The sequence below is a fragment of the Eurosta solidaginis genome, chromosome 5 (assembly GCF_040869045.1).
Source record: "Eurosta solidaginis isolate ZX-2024a chromosome 5, ASM4086904v1, whole genome shotgun sequence".
In the NCBI taxonomy this organism is placed as follows: Eukaryota; Metazoa; Arthropoda; class Insecta; order Diptera; family Tephritidae; genus Eurosta; species Eurosta solidaginis.
In genome coordinates, this window is record NC_090323.1 from 265,697,892 (window position 1) to 265,714,592 (window position 16,701).

General features: G+C 37.1%; 1 long non-coding RNA gene across 1 annotated transcript; it reads left to right on the forward strand.

Annotated features, from left to right (window-relative positions):
* Positions 1 to 353: 353 nt before the first annotated feature.
* LOC137253422 (uncharacterized) lies at positions 354 to 15,545 on the forward strand. The gene is made up of 2 exons (XR_010953794.1): positions 354 to 723; positions 14,822 to 15,545. It is a non-coding gene; the product is annotated as an uncharacterized lncRNA (long non-coding RNA).
* The last annotated feature ends 1,156 nt before the right edge of the window (positions 15,546 to 16,701 follow it).

Below are 16,701 nucleotides of genomic sequence, written 5' to 3' on the forward strand. Positions count from 1 at the left end.
CCACGAATTTTGTTAAAGAGGCAACACTTTCTCGCGAGTTTACCATGACACAAGAATGACATTCGCTCAAAAGTCCTTAAAACAAGTGAAGTTTTTTGTGTTGGCAGTACTGTTCCTAAAATAGCGGTAAATTCGGACAAATGTCTCCGAAAAAACAAAAGTCATATGCCCGAATATCTTTACATTCCTTTGAAAACGAGTGAGAGTAAAATAAAGATGCAGAGAGAAAAGAAATGAGAGAAAGGTGAAAGTGGACACCACGCGCCAATCCTCAGATACGCGCACTCAAAAAACTTCCTGATTTTTAGTTGAATATTGGCAGGGCCGTGTATCGAGCAGGCAAATACCTGACATTAACCGTTGTGACGACGACGCAGCCAGACGTGCCGTGCCTAGTTGGAGCCGTGAAGAAGTAGTAGCATCGGCGATGATGTGCTATAAGAGTTGAAAGAATAAGTTGAAAAAGGAGAAGAAGAGAAGGAAGAAACAAAAAGCGTTTTGGGGGTAAAAAAGAATAAATGTGGAAAAAATCAAAGCATACGAATTGCTGAAGAATAAATAAGTGAAGAAGTGTGAAAACGGGCAAAGGAGCTAATCGAAGAAGCTCAAACGGAAGAAGAGGATAACGAACAATAAAGTGAAGAAAGTAGTGAGTAAAAAGAAACAAAAAATGGATTTCGGCTGGTTGTGGCTGCTGTAGCAAGTGTATCGAGTGCATTGAAGGTAATAAATTTGGAGGCGTGGTCGAAAAAAGAAAAAAAGGAGAACAAAACTTTAAATTGTGTTGTGCTTAAAATTCTAGAAAGTACAAGTACAATTTTTGGATTGTGAAAATATTTGAAACCTTGTGTTTTTGGAAAAACTGACAACTTTGCAGGGTAAAAGGATACCGTAGGACACTGCATAGATATAAATACATATGTACACTCACAAACACATACGATATGCGTATGTATGTTTGTATGCCAACACTTGCGCACAAAAAACAAAAATCCGTAACAATAAATTTGAGACTGGAGGCAGTGGCGTCTGCAAAAACTCACCACACGTGTGGTAAGATTGAACAAACGAATGCGCGCGCTTGTAGTCGTTGCTCGCTCGCTCACCAGCGAATTCGTTGCGCTAGGCAGCTAAGCTCTTCAGCAGGAATGTCAAATTGGTATAAAAACGTGCAGGCTCAGCTACATGTGGCATTTGCTGGTGTTCGTTTGTTGTTTTTGCGGCTGTTTGATTGTCAACACATAAAAGCAACAAAATTGTTATGAAAACGCAATGCACTTTTTCACTATTTTGCTGTATCTTTTCTTATAACCAAAAAATTGTGGCAACATTCTTTTACTGATTATGTATTAATGTGTTTTTGTTATTGTTATTTTTGTACATATCCTGGCCGGAGTTATTGTCATTGCTTTTGATGCTTACATGCTCGGCTTTTTGTAGATTTATTGATTGTGTTAGTTAACTAACTCGTTCTGCTGCGGAGCTATGTTCATGGTTGCCACACCATATGTTTTTCAAGTCCAAAATTTGTTATGAAAAACAACCACAATTCAAGAAAAACTATAGTATTCCGCAGACATTGCCATCCATAGTTTTTTAAAATCGGGCGTATGTTCCTTTATCAGTGATTGGGGTACCGGTTTCACGTTCCCAGTTGCTATTAATACTCCTGCAGGAATCTTGGTGGAGCTTTCGCGTATTATCCCTGTAAGCCAGCATTTACGCCATCATGTCTCCTTAGTAGGTGTTTCTATTCCTCCTTCTTTGGACCCTATACAAAAACCAAGATCCTTTGTAAACAAAATAACAAAAGCCGATAGTTGATGGGTAAGACCTGCATGGCCGTCTAATGAAAATCAGCCTTGGCAAAAGGTATTGAGAAAGGAGCTGTGGTATCTTATAATACACAGTCAAGGATAAGATGGTAAATCTTTTTCGGATCTCCCACACAAACAAATTAAGGGTTTCATTAGTAAAACAAACCAAGTGATCGTCGTCTTTAGTATTTCAGCAATGTGTGAGTAGTCTTCAAAAGGCTGTTTCCCCTGAAGTCTTTATGTCGATTAATATGAGTTAGTTGAGTAGGTAGTTGAGAAGGTATGAGGATCTGCTAGCACAAGCATTGGGTAGGGCTGCGTTTGTGGTATTATCGGCTAAGCCGACTTGGATGAAGCTTGACATAGATATTGTTTCACATTCTATGACTTTGTTCCTTGGTGTTGCCACTGAGGATGGTTCGTCGAGGCTGCCACCTATTTAACCAATTTTAAAAGTTAAACTAAGTATGCAACGTTTGTTTGTTTAACGGTGTGTTCAATTTATACTTATTATTTAGGAATTCAAGAGCTTAACACCGGCTTATAATAATTGAATATTCAATTATTTTGTTTTCTAAGAGAAACTGAAAAGAAAGGAAGAAATATTTACTCTCATATGGCGATGGTACCAATTCGTAAACCGCCATGTAATCATAAGCAAGGAATAAAAGCAGGATAGCCTAGTAGTTAAGGCAACTGCAGTTTCACCGTGTGATTCGCGGTTCGAATCTCGGTGAAACCTTTGATAACATTACGAAATTTTCTGATGATGATTACGTGGCGGTTTTCGAAATAGTAGCATCGCAATATGCCAGTAAAAGTTTCTTTGTTTCTTTTCAGTTTCTCTTAGAAAATATAATAATTGAAAATTCAATTATTATAAGCCGGTGTTAAGCTCATGAATTTTTAAATACTAAGTATGCAACCACACAAAAAAATACGTACAGCGATTTTCCTCCGAGGGGACTTAGGCCGAGATTCTCTTCCCATTTGAGTAGTGCTTTTCTTTTAAATTTTTCCTTCAAACTGGCGGGACGGGATCTACATATTTTATGCTGACTCCCTATGGCAGATGAATTTTTATTGAGAAACTTTTCATAACAGAAATACACTCAGAGCGTTTGCTAAACCACTGTCGAGGGGTGACTCCTCCAAAAAAGCACTTTTTCTTATTGAAAAAACCTTTTACCAAATGTTTGATTTTGCTTTGTTGGATATTATTCTTAGGGTGTGATAGTAGTTCACAGAGTGTATGGAGCTGCACGCAGTTTATTTCAATCAGGACCACATCCGCTTCCTAAAAAGAACCAAACTAGAAGAAAGGGCGCCAGCGGCGTAAACGTAAACAAAATTTACCATTTATGGGCCAAAAGGACCAAAGTGGCAACTGTAGATTGTGTCGCCCAATCGCTCATACGTATTGCTCGTGTTATTACCGCGCATGTACAGCTTTTTGTTATTGCATAAATAACGGTACATTCCGATGAAGCATAAAATATGCGACAACCTCACGTTGGCTACGATTGCCACGGCCTAACATGGCTATTGTCAAAGCAGTTGGAGGTGAAGTTCGTGAGTGCTGTAGATGGGTGGTTGGGTGGCTGGGTGGTTGTGATGGTAGAGTTTGAGGCGGAGAGCGTTTTTGTATTGTTTTTGCTTGCCATCCTGCTGACCAAATATGTCATTGCAGCTCGTTTCTAAATAGTCGTGATTTTCCTTATTTTTGCTCTCCTTCGCTTTTCTCCGAATGTTTCACCACACGTGCCGCTGCAGTGTTATTGTTATTGCTCCGTATTGCTTGCTCACTACTTTCTACTCGGTCTCGCCTGTTGTGCACCTTGACGCCACATACTTCGGCCGAATTCACCGTATTTTATAAACCAGTATTTTGCTGCTTTTTTGATTGGGACGAAAGCTTCGTACATACGCTCGGAAAATTCACCAACAATTTTCATTTTCAGTTTTTCTCCGACTGTTTAGGGCGGTTCCGTAGACAGCAGGCTGAAGAAAAGTGTGTGCAGTGCAGTGTCCAAAAAGTAAAAATGTGAAACATATTAAAATATGTGTAAGGAAATATGAAAATGAGAAATGTGAAAAATATAAATTTATTGAAAAGTGCAAAGCCCGCACGAAGTGAGGTGGCGAGTGAAATATTGGAAAATCCCAAATAATAATGAAACATTGAATTGCACTGCAGTGAAAATTTTACTCAGTCGCTCACATACAAAATCGTTTGTGCAAAAAAAAGAGGCGAACAAGATGTATATCGCGAATGGAAAAATTTGGTGCGTGTGAAAAGCCAATAAAAAGTATTCAAGGTGCCTGCATTGTGTTAATCTCCCTGTAGCTAAAAATGAATTCAATTTCCCTTTAAAGTCTTCTGCATTTCTTTGTTGTGTGTTTTTGCTGTGTCCAAGCAATAGCACGAAAAAAATTAAGGAAATTTTTTTGGGTAGAAAAAATTGTATGCTGGAAATTATGTGAGCTTCGCGTATTTCCAAAATTTATCGATATACATACACACACCACAGTTTTGTGTCACATTTTCCACAGCCCAGCACTGAACCAGCCAGCTATACAAGCGGCCAGTTAGACATTAAGGCAGTTAATGTTGCTTTTCCCGTCAATTAGTTAGTATTTTGGGCTGTCAATAAAGCATTTGGGTACACGCCGTGTACACGCGTCACTTTGACAGTCAAAATGTGTGACAAAAAGCTTGTGTGTGTGTGTGCGAGTGTATTATGCAGGAGCGTGTAAGGCTTTGTGCTACTCATTCATGCAGCCACCCAACTACTAGGAATATAGTTAGCTGGGCACCAGGGATCGTAACAGTTATAAGTTATATTCTAAAACTGTTTCTTTGTTTTTTTAATAATTATTTTTTGTGTAACTCGTTTTGTTTGTTGATTTTGCAACGGCGTGGATGATTTATGTATATTGGAATGATTTTCGGTCATAATTTGTCCGATTTGGTTTAAAGACAAACCGGTTTCGGCGTTGCGCCATCATTAGTGTAATTTTTTGAGTTGTTTATTTCGTTTGGAAAAGTATGGTTAGATATACTTTGATTATTTTATTTCGCTCGGAGATATAAAAATTATATTTGAGTTTTTTTCGAAAAATAATAGTTTTTTCTGAAAGTTTTATTTTGCTCAAAAAATAAAATTTTAGATTTTTTTGTTTTGAAAAAATATTGTTATTTTTGGAGTTTTTATTTTTTTGTTTTTGCTCATATACATTTTTTTTGAGTTATTTACTTTTTCGGATAATAACATTATTATTTGAGTTTTGCATTTCATTCGGAAAAAAATTATTTTTTGAATATTTGACCATGCTCGGAAAATAACAGTTATTTTTCGAGTTTTTTATTTTGCTCAGATAATAACAGCTATTTTTCTGGTTTTCATTTTCCTCCTTTGTTTGGAAAATAACAGTTATTATTGGTGTTTTCAATTTCGTTCGGCAAATAACAGTTATTATACTCAACTGAGCAGAGCTGACAGAGTATATTAATTTTTTATTTAATAATTTGGGAAAAACTTAAACAACGTGACATCAGGACGCACAAGGCGACAGCTGCTTCGATTATACCTTGTAAATCTCTTTAAAGCCTTTTCTCCCGGGAGTGGGATTTTAACCCGCACTCCTACGATGATTGAAATGTTACAAACGCGTTCAGCGACGTGATGCCTTAGTTGTTGTAAACCTTATCCCAATTGCCTTCTTTGCATATTTTCTTTATACACAGTACATACTTCGTATGGCATCATATGGCAAAGTTATGCGTTGGTAAGGCGGTTTCAGAGAAACTTGGTGTTGTTGCTTTTGTTCTATTTATAGAACTACAACGAATTAACCAATGTTCTCTATTTGTATGAGTTTAAGCGCGGATTGCCCTTATTGCTTTAAATGTATGGAAGCATTTATTTGAAAAAATTTTTTATTTATAATTTATTTAATAATTTGGGAAAAATTTAAACAACAGCAATTTAATCAACATACATATATTAATATTGTTCGTACAATGGTACCACGTAACGGCATAAACTAATCGAGATAGATATAAACTTCTTTATTTCAAAATGATGTGGGCGAAAAAAGAAATTCATTTAGGCATGTCCGTCCGTCCGTCTGTCCGTAAACACGATAACTTGAGTAAATTTTAAGGTATCTTAATGAAATTTGGTATGTAAATTCCTGGGCACTCATCTCAGATCGCTATTTGAAATGAACGAAATCGGACTATAACCACGCCCACTTTTTCGATATTGAGAATTTCGAAAAACCGAAAAAGTGCGATAACTTGGTAGGTGGTTATGACGCAAAACAGAAAATTAGTAAAATTTTGGACAATGGGCGTTGCACCGCCCACTTTTAAAAGAAGGTAATTGAAAAGTTTTGAAAGCTGTAATTTGGCAGCTGAGTAAGTAATGTTCGGTTACACCCGAACCGAGCCTTCCTTACTTTTTTGATATCCGTATTTTGTCCAGAAATTAACAGTTTTTGTGGAGTTTTCATTTTGCTTGGAAGATAACAGTTATTTTTTGAATATTTTATTTAAATCAGAAAATAACAGTTGAGTTTTGAATAATATTTATTTCTTGTATTTTGGTTGCGCTCAGGTATTTTGGTTCCCTCGGAATATAATAGCTATTTTTTTAAGTACTTTATTTCGCTCGGCAAATAACAGTTATCTTTTAAGTTTTGTGTTTTGCTCATAAAAATGAATTGCCTTTTGTGTACTTATATATAACTTTGATTGCATAACGGTAGTACGAAATGGCATAAATAAATCAAGATAAATATAAATTTCAGCATAGAAAAAAATTTTGATTTAGTCATGTCCGTCCGTTGGTCCGTCAGATATCTTTACGAAATTTTGCTAAACTTGCTTATCTGGGCCCAGAATAGATCTACATTGAAAATGGGCGAAATGGCGCTATGACCACGCCCACTTTTTCAATATTGAAAATATCGAAAAATGGAAAAAATGCGATAATTCCTTACCATTTTATTGTGGATTGACTTTATGATAAGAAATAGAAAATTGGAAAAATTTCAGAAAATGGCGGGGTCCACCTAAATTTAGAAGAAAGTTGCAAACGAAGCTTTTTCTTGTTACTATATACATACATATGTATGTATATGCTTTAAGATTCCTAAAAATGGAAAAGTTGCTATAAATGATTACGAAAAACCGATTAAATGATGAAACGTGATATGTGGGTTGACTTTGTGACTATAAATAGAAACTTGGTAAAGTAATGGAAATTGGGCGTGACAGCGCCCCCATTTGGAGAAGAAAATTAAAAATTTTTTGAGCCGTAACTAAAAAGCCCGGGGGGATTTGGCATGGAGATTGTCCTTGCTATTATATATACTAGACTGGGTCGATTTATTAACCGATATCGCACCATCCATTTTTCGATAGGATTTGGGCTCAGGAAAAAAGTTCCACTACGCATACATAAAAAAATAATTTTCGACCCTGTGAAATATTTTTTTTTTTTCAAATAACTGTTATCGACAACGTTTTTAGCGGCCATTTTTGGGTCGGACAGGGTAAACATATGAACAGTAGTAGGTCATGAAAAAAAACTTAAAAATCAAAGTCGAAAAAAAAAACTTAAATTTCGCTGGCTCGAAAATTATTTTTCAGGGTATGCGTAGTGGAACTTTTTTCCTGAGCCCAAATCCTATCGAAAAATCGGTGGCGCGATCTCGGTTAACTTTCGTCCATACAAATGAACCCACCCTAATATATACCCTTGCTAAATTAACAAAATCGGTTGGTGATCTCGCTGGCTAAAAAAAAAGTGGTAAAAAAAAATGCAAGGCTCTTGCGATATGTAGCCAAATTATGGTGATATTGCACCTCAGTAGTGATATGGTGGAGCAAATTTTAGTAAATGGGAGTGGCCCGCCCGCAGTCAATAAAGAAATTTTAAAAGTTTTTCAAGCCGTAAATTAGAAGCCGTTAGTATTACTTTGCCATTTTGCAGAATTATGTTAAGAGCATTGTTTCAGTGATAGTCCTCTTTTAAAGCATTCCTTACATACATATACAGCATACATTGGGTATATAATGTTGGGTTTCGCCCGAACTAAGACTTTTGCACTTGCTATGCTTTACATTTAGTAAAAAAAAAAAACAATTATTTGCAATCCCTGCAAGCCATTCATACTCCAAATGCACCCAGTCACATAACTGTTAAATAAACTGGCAGACATTGTGGCAGTCATATTCAAAGCGTTGGGCGTCAGGTGGCTGTGGGTTGCTGCTGGTCGCTGATGGTGGTAGTGGTGTGTTATGAAGCGTTTAACGACTATGGCGAGCATGAGAGTTTCATCGTATGTGTAATATCTGTGTGCGAATGTCCTTCACTAAATTTTACAATTGCTTAAAAGCCCATATAAACGAATACACTCGCACAAGCACATTTACGTATATACTCACACGCAGTAACGCGTAAATACTTCAGTCACTGCCAAAAATTTCCTCACTAAACATTTTCCTATATTTGTACATACATATGTGGCTCAGCTAATGGACTCTCTAAATTTTGTTTGTTGGCTAAGCAACATTTTCCAGCTTTCTCTTTCCGTCTTTTCATTCTTATATATGAATTCAATGAGTTGTAAAACTTCGTCTCGCGCAAATCGTTTCTTCCGCTTTCACTGTTCTTTCCTCTCCAAATTCATCATCGTCCTCGCTATTAAGTTTTTGACGTTTGGCCTCTACTTTGTTGGTGTTCATATTTATTGTGCGCTGTCTGTACTATATTTAACTTTTTTGCTCCATGCACTCTTCCCTTTCTCGCCTTCGATTGAGCGTGTAGAACTTTTTTGATTTTCTTGACTTTCAATGTAGAATCAAACATTCACCACATACGCCACGGCGAGATTTGTAGCCTTCGTCCGGGTGCATAGAGAGTCGTCGCATTTGTACTATATCACAGTCAAGTTGATATTTGTTTTATGGTTTTTTTTTTGCATAGTAATTTCAAGTCATTGTGTTTCATTAATGTGGGTGTGCTAGTTTGTCTTTGACATTTAAAAATTTTATCGATTGCGCTTAAGTTGCGAGATTTTTACGTTTTACCCAACATATCCAGTACCTTGGAATCGATACAAAACGGGGATAACACCTTCCCCAGAATTATTTTAAGGCGATTTTCCATTATCTCATGTAAATTTTGGTTTGAAGACAAATCAGTTTCGGTGCTATCTTCAGTGTTCAATATCATTTTGCCACCACGCCGAAACCAGTTTGGCTCTAAACCAAAATTGAAAAGGATGGCGGAAAATAATTCTTACTCTTACCCTGTGGAAAATATCAACAACAAAGCATACTTTTTCTCCTTATTTTGACACAAATAAGTAAAACCCAAAGCAGAACTAAGAAATGTTGTAAATATATTAGAACGATTGTAGGGCTTAAGCAGTGTGCCTTCTTCTTTAGCAGCATTTCTAAAAATCAAATTAACTTTCTACCCAATAATCAAAAAACAAAATTTTGGTATTTGATGGCTTGGAACCAGAAGCGTCAACTAATGATGATGATGACAATCCGTTCCTCGTGACAGTGCTGGAGAGATTGATCTTCCATAATCTTTTTCGTATGAATTTTTACTCTATGCTAGTGTACATTCTCATAAAAGTGAAGTTCATGTTAAGGGTCTAACTTATATTTAAATTTAATCATTTTGTATCTGATTTTTAAAATTGATTTGTTGTTATTTTGTCTTGAAATAATCGCTAGAGCTCTTTACTACTAACGTATTGTTCTTTGAATGTCCTTTTGAGCTCTGAAGTCTTTTTGATATGGTTTTGCCTGCAAAACGAATTGTACTCCCTTAAAGTATGCCCTTCGGAATTTGTTTCAAACACGTCTTATCAGGGTTAAACTTCAACATCTTTTAAAATTAATTGGAATGTCTATAAAAAAAAAATCCAAAATGGCGTTTTTAACACAAATTTTAAATGGGGCGTTATTCAAAATTTGTTGAGATCGGGCTTTTCGAAACGGTAGTCGTTATAAGGTGATATTCACTCAGCAGTCGAAATAAAATGCTTAATTTCATCGTATTAGATAGATAGATAATTAATTGAGGATCGCACTGCCACCATTGGTCTATTGTGCCCTCAACTGCTTCACAGCACCTCATCCAAGCCGACTTCTCTGAGGAACCCTAGCAGTTCACCTGGCTTGAGGGATTTGATGTGAGAATGCTCTGGCCATGGTGAGCCCAAAAACTTAAACCTACGTCTTGAGATTGCGTCACATTCCAGGAGTACATGTTCCGCCGTCTCCGCTGATCGATCACAAAATCGGCATGTGTTGTTCGATAGTATGCCCAGCTTCTGCATGTGGCTGTTCAGTCTGCAATGTCCTGTAAGAATAGCTGTTAGGATCCTTAGGTTATCTTTCGAGAGGCCTATTAATGCCCTATATCGAGTTGTATTGTAGCCCCCTAACAGTAACTTAGATTGCCTCAGGCCTGGCATATTGCGTCAGTGTTCTTTCCTCTTTTCCCTTTCTTCTACTAGTAGATGCCCTCTGATTTCTTGCGGGCCTACTGGCAGGAACGGCTCAGGACCAACAGGTCGTGTCTTTGCTGCCTCTCTTGCTAGGCTGTCCGCTTGCTCATTGCCCTCCACTCCCCTGTGGCCAGGAACCCAGGCCAAAAACAGTTTGTTGTGTGCTCGTAGTTGATTTAGATTTTCAACGCACTCAAGGACTAGTGCTGATTTTATTTAAGACGCCGAGATCGCCTTGAGGGCGGCCTGAATGTCACTGAGTATGGAATTGTTCAGGTCAGCACACTGGCTTATAGCGAATACTTCCGCTTGAAAAATGCTCCGGTGTGCTCACAGAGGCGTTGGCTCTGGGTCCAATGACTCCAGATCCAATCCCCTCTGGCGTCTTCGAGCCATCGGTATACCATACTATTCTATTTAGCTGATGAATGTACTCAATTCTGCTTTCCTCCCACGTACCCTTGTCTGCCAGTTTTACTTTATACCTTCTCTCATAGACTATCTGCCTGAGGATATCATCCCTCGGGAGTTGTGAGATTGGGATCTTCTCTCTCAATTCCTCCATGTTTCGGGACAATATGACTTTACCTATGCAGGAGGGTTCGCTTGGCTGACTGCTCTATTGATATATGCAGCGGGGTCAGATCGAGGATAGCCTCCAGCGCTGCTGTAGGGCATGTGCGCATAGCTCCCGTCGCCCGAGTTGTTCTCGATGCCCAGGCTATCGAACCGTATGTTATCATAGTTTTTACTATCATGGTATACATCCATCTTAGCACATGTGGGCTACCGCCCCATGATTTGCCTGCTAAACGTTTGCATACCATGATGGACCTCGTGGCCCTAGCTCTCATGGAGTTGAAGTGCTGTTTCCATAGGAGCTTGGTGTCAAAAATTACCCCCAAGTATTTTACCGTGGTTCCATGTTCTAGTGCCACGCCATCTATTGTAATTGCTCTCAGGGCTGGTATGGCCCTTCTTCTGGTGAAAGGGATGATGGTCGTTTTAGATGGGTTGATGTTAAGCCCCACACTGGCACACCATCCCTTTGTAATATTCAATGCTCTCTGTATTATGTCACAGAGCGTACTCTCGAATTTACCCCTTGCAATTATGACGATGTCATCAGCATATCCCTGGCATCTTGTGCCACTGTCAGATAGCTATTGCAGGAGTACATCCACTACTAGGCTCCACAGAAGGGTTGATAGAACACCTCCTTGAGGGCACCCCCTCGTGGTATTAACCTTAACTGGTGGTATTAATATTAACTGTTTCCATAGGAGCTTGGTGTCAAAAATTACCCCCAAGTATTTTACCGTGGTTCCATGTTCTAGTGCCACGCCATCTATTGTAATTGCTCTCAGGGCTGGTATGGCCCTTCTTCTGGTGAAAGGGATGATGGTCGTTTTAGATGGGTTGATGTTAAGCCCCACACTGGCACACCATCCCTTTGTAATATTCAATGCTCTCTGTATTATGTCACAGAGCGTACTCTCGAATTTACCCCTTGCAATTATGACGATGTCATCAGCATATCCCTGGCATCTTGTGCCACTGTCAGATAGCTATTGCAGGAGTACATCCACTACTAGGCTCCACAGAAGGGTTGATAGAACACCTCCTTGAGGGCACCCCCTCGTGGTATTAACCTTAACTGCGCTGTTGCCTACATGGACTTCAGCGATTCTTATGCGGAGTAGATTGTCAATCCATCTTGTATTAGATAATTTATTTTTGAAGGCCATGCACTTATGTCTTATATGGTACAAATTTTGGCCAGTTAGTAGCTCCTATAAGACTAAAACAGATTGATGTACAATAATTTATTTCAATTGTTTGAAAAAGCTCAAAATTTTATAAATATCGTTTGAATGATAATAGCTTTCAATCCGTGATAATATAGCATAATACCGATATGACTTTAAGCCACACCTCCTTTCATACATTCAATCTAAATTTAAATTAAAAATGTAAATATGTCATCATGATTACAGCTAAATTTAAGTACAGCTCACGATCTTTCGGACTTCTTTGAGAAGAGATTTCTCGCTAGTCTCGGCTTCTCGCGAGATTCCCGAATCTCGAAATACTCGTAAAGCACGGGAGCTTCTCGACATTCAATTTAATCGATGCTTTGGCTGTTTTATGTTGAGCTTACGATTTTTATGGAGCAAAAGTGAAAATTCTCAAAAAAACATAAATAAAAAACAACGAATACATGGAATACAACTAATACAGGGACTAAATTGAATCCCGAGACGCTCGTGAGATTTACGAGTCTTGGGAGTTACGAAACTTTCGCAAGAAGCCAGGTTTTCAATTTCTCGGTTTTCGAAATTCTCGGTTGTGCTCGAGAAGAAATCGTAAGCTCTATATATGAGGTTTACTTGCAGCCGAACTCCAATTTCTTACATGTTTTTTTCTTTATTATTTTTTCTGTTTTTTTTCGTTTTTTCAATTCTTTTTCTTTGCATTTTGTTTTTTTTTTTAAATTTTACTTTCTCTTTTTCTATTCTTTTTGTTTTTAATTTTTTGTCTATTTTCTTTCTCCTTTTTTAATATTTCTCTTTCTGTTTGGTTTTCCTTTTATTCTCATTTTTTCTTTTAACTTTTTTTATTTCTTTTATTTGGTCTATTTTCAAATACATTTTTTTGCTTAGTTTTCGGACGGTCTCTTTTTCTTCTTTCTTTTCCTTTTTTCGTTTTGTTTTTTGCTTTTCTGTTTATTTTACCATTTTTACTTTTGAATTTCCTTTTTTCTATTCGTTTTGGTGCTAATTTTCTTGTTCTTTTCTTTCTTCTTTTTCTTTTTCGTTCCTCATTTCCATTGATTTTCTTCTTTAATTGTAATTTTTTTATTTTTTCTTTTCCTTTCAATTTTCTTTGTCCTGTGGTCATCAGATCAAGACTCCAGCTACTAGGAGTGTTGGAGTTGCCAGATCTAAAGTCAACAGTTAAGCTAGGCCCTAGAAAACTTTAAGTATTCCCCAAGAGGGCAGAGTTAGTCTATAAGTCCTGATACCTAGTTGGCGTTTTTAATGTATGGACGTCAAACTACTTCTGGTAACACTATGGACACCATCAGTCTATGTGAGGTCTATATTGACCGTCCAGTTCATCGTAACCTAACCTTACCTCTTCTTTTTCCTTTTTTTCCAATTCTTTCCTAAATCTTTTCATTTCCTTTTTATTTTCCTGTTTCTTTATCTGTTTTGATAGTCTCGACTTATCAGACCATAATATAAGAGGTACACAAATTGATAGAAGCTGAGCCGAATATCGCGGTATCTCGGTTGCCGTTGCAAACTTTCGAAAAACGTGCTATTTCAGCATTCTTTTCTAAAACGCCATTGCCCAAAATTCAGTTAAAGGACACCCCACCTCAGAACTTATTTCAAAAATGCCCTATCTAAGCATTAATCCGATACATTTCATTTTAGGGTAGGCTGTTTTCGAAATTTTAAGCTTTGTATCTGTAAAATCGGACAAACAACACCTTCAATATTTTCCAAGAAACTACTTGGTAAAATTAGAGAATTACTTACTTAATTGGCGCTTAACCGCCTAAACGATAAGTCGCTCCTTCGCTCCGCCAACCGGCGCCAATTGGTCACCCCAAGAGAGTTTAAATCGTTTTCCACCTGGTCCTTCCAACGGAGTGGGGGTCGCCTTCTACCTCTGCTTCCATAGGCGGGTTCCGATAGAAACACTTTCTTGGCCGGAGCATCATCATCAGCATTCGCATAACATGGCCTAGCCAGCGCAGCCGCTGCGTTTTAATTCGCTGGACTATGTTGATGTCTGCGTATAGCTCGTACAGCTCATCATTAAATCTTCTTCGGTACTCGCCATCGCCAACGCGTAGGGGTCCATAAATCTTTCGAAGAACTTTTCTCTCGAACACTCCCAAAGCCGCTTCATCTGCTGTTGTCATGGTCCATGCTTCTGCCCCATATAGCAGGACGGGTACGATAAGTGACTTGTAGAGTATGATTTTCGTTCGCCGAGAGAGGACTTTACTTTTCAATTGCCTACCTAGTCCAAAGTAGCTTTTATTGGCAAGGTTGATTCTTCGCTGGATTTCAGTGCTGATGTTCTTGCTAGTGTTAATGCTGGTTCCCAAATAAACGAAGTCTTTTACTATTTCGAAATTATGGCTGCCAACAGTAGCGTGTTTGCCAAGGCGCATATGCGCTGACTCTTTGCTCGATGACAGCAGGTACTTCGTTTTGTTCTCATTCACCATCAAACCCATCTTTACCGCTTCTTTTTCCAGTTTGGAGTAAGCAGAACTAACAGCGCGGGTGTTTAGGCCGATGATATTAGAGAATTCCTTCAAATTATAAAAATCTTCCTGAGCATTTTAAACTAAGCTTTTAGAAGTGGTTTCGAAGAATTCATAGTGTTTTATTCTCGAAATATTTTTCATTTTTTGACTAAATATATATTTTGCATTTTAGCGTATTTTGTGGCTCACTAACGGTATAAAACTTTGAAAGTAAGACATTATACTGAATATTTAAGTTTAAAAAAATAAGCGAATAAATTAAAAAATTTCAAAAAATCCAAAAAAGTTTACTTATATATACGTAAAACTATCTAGCCAATTCAGTGAACTAAAAAAGTGTACTAATAAAAAATTAAAGAAATAATATAAAAAAAAAAATAAAAACACAACTTCAAACCGCAAAAGAAGAACGAAAAATAAAAAAAACTTCTTAAATACCAGCGAACGTTAAGTCGGTATTTATTATAAACAAAAAAGTCTACTCATTTAAAAAAGCGGAGCATACAATATACATACATATATATGTATTGTACTAATAAAATCGTGAAAAACTGTTAATAAACCATACAAAAAAAAATTAAAAAATTATTTTGCCACTTATTGCAAGTACTCGCAAAAAAACAATCAATTACTTAGCGGCAAAGCCTGATTTTTTCTAAATGCATAAATAAATTTTCACGCGTTTGCATTTTGGTGCCTTTGAAACTTTCGCAGTGAATTAGGCCGTGCTAAAAAAGAGAGAAAAAACGTACTAAACTAAAATATTTGTGAACAAAGTTAAATTCAAACGCTAAGAAAATTGTAAATAGTAGTGCAAGATGTCCAAATTAAAATAAAAACCTCTTATTGACTTTGAAACGCTGGTCAAGGCAGAGCTGCATTTGAAAATAGGTAAGTTGATTTAAGATGTTCATTAAACATAAAATTATGAATGTAGCTGAAGTTGGTTTTGATTTTAATTTTTTTTTTTTAACATTTTCCCAGGACACATATGCGCAAAAAACCAGTTTTTCGTACTTTTGGACTCTTACATTAGGTTAGGTGGATTCTAATTCGATTTTTAAGCGATTTTTCGTTGGGAGTGAAGAATCGATTTTTCCAGAATCGTTCTCGATTTTTTTAAAATTCGAAGTTTTGATCATCCTACAGTAACTGTAGATACAATTTCATATTGTAACGAATTTACTGAACTTCCTCTTACCTGCAACCTTTTACTAACGTTCAAATCACTAAACTGTTGAATAATTAACTCCACTATTCAATAATGCAAAATGGCCTTCACAATTGTACTTCACAATAACACCTCTACTGCTCAACAGATAGCATGCTTAAATCAACTGATTCATCGTGCCTCAGCTGCTGTTGCTTTTATACTGTTTGGTTTCCTCGTTGGCATATTTCTAGGCGTTTCTATTTCTAGAATTTACTAGTTAGTTACCAGCTATAACTACGTTTATAGCTTCTCATATGCGCGTGTATATGTTAGTGATACTTCCACAGATAATTGCCTACTTTTGGGAGCATCTCAGATAAGATATATGCATGTGTTTGTGCGTCTCTCTCCGCTGCGTATGGAAATATATATAGACATAATGATTTATTTGTTGATGTGCATACAAGTCACTGCTTAATATTTGCTTAGAGATGATAGTATCCCTTAGCATTGCTAATATTTGTCATAATATGTATTGATAAAAACGGGAAGAAAAATTATTTATTGTAATTTTTTTTATAAGTTTATGTTTATTGGCGCAAATTCACAGTTCAAATAAAATAGCATTGCAACTTTCAAAAAGCTCGTCTTAATTGAGAATCATAAGCTGTGACAATGCTCCGTTGTATGAGAAAAATTTAGCATCACCATGAATTGGCGCTTAGCCGCCTCGCAGCTTTTGGCGTTGCGTAACAAAATAATACGTAATAAATAAATTTGAACAGAAGTATGATATTTTGGTATCGAATACAGTAATAATCTCACTCCTATGGGAGGAACAAGTGAAGAACCATATGGCACCACTTAATGTTGGCAATTAGCCCCAGTTAACAAAACGA